The following is a 1,176-nucleotide window of genomic DNA, read 5'->3' on the forward strand; positions in this document are numbered from 1 at the left end:
GAATCGGTGTAGTGTGGCGATAAACACGATGGTATTTCCAAAAAAAGAGTCAAAAGTTTATACGACAATTTGCAGCAAAAGGGTGAAACTTCTCATGAAAAAGCTTGTTTTTTAGCCAGTAAAGGTTGGTTCGAAAGGCTTGAGAAGCACATTAAGTTGCACAACATAAAAATGACTGGTGAAACTGCGCTGATACAAAGGCTACTGCTAATTGTTCTGGGTAGTTGAAGAAAATGATTGCTGAAAGGGGACTACACACCAGAGCAGATGTACAATGTTGAATGAGACTGCACTTTTCTTGAGAAGAAAAATCAACACCAGGATTTAAAGCTTCTAAAAATCGTCTGGCACTTTGAGAAAGAAATGCCGCTGGTGATTTGAAATTAAAACCCATACACGTGTAACACTCCGAAAATCTAAGGGCTTTCAAAAGTTACACAAAGTATAATCTACCTCTGATTTGGCGTTCAAATAAGAAGGCATGGACGACTAAGGCTCTTTTCAAAGAGTGGTTTACAAACGTTTTTCTTTTTTTTTTTTTTTTTGCAGGAGAAAGGTACAGTGTTAGACATAATATTTCCAAAAAAGCATTGCTTCTTTTAGACAATGCAGCGGCCCACCTAGAGAACTTAGATGAACTTAGATGACCTTCACCAAGGATACAACTTCTTTGTTCTAGTCAATGGATTAAGTTGTGATGGCTGACTTCAAGGTATATCATATGAATAGAACTTCCAAACATCATGAAAGTAATTGACAAGGAGGATAAACGTAGTCAGAGGTTTCTGGAATAGATTCAGCATAATTGATACTGTGGATAATATAGCTGAGTCATGGGATGAAGTGAGACCTTCAATTTTGAATAGTGCTTGAAAAAGTATATGGCCAGACTGTATCCGTGGTATTGCAAGTTTTCCGGAAGCAGAAAATTTACTTCAAATTTGGAAAGGCATTGTGACACTTACAAAGGGTGTAGGATTTGAAGAAGTTATAGAGAATGAGGTGAGTGAGTTGCTAGTGTCCTAGAGAGAAAGTTTATCTAACGTGGAGCTGATGCTGTGAGAAAAAGAACAGGTTGAGGATACAGATAAGACAACGGAAGTTCCACATACACCACTTAAATTGACTTAAAAAACTATTGTTAAAGGGTTGGCACTTACAGAAGAAGGTCTGCAG

This window comes from Octopus bimaculoides, chromosome 8 (assembly GCF_046866305.1).
Source record: "Octopus bimaculoides isolate indiv1 chromosome 8, ASM4686630v1, whole genome shotgun sequence".
Lineage (NCBI taxonomy): Eukaryota > Metazoa > Mollusca > Cephalopoda > Octopoda > Octopodidae > Octopus > Octopus bimaculoides.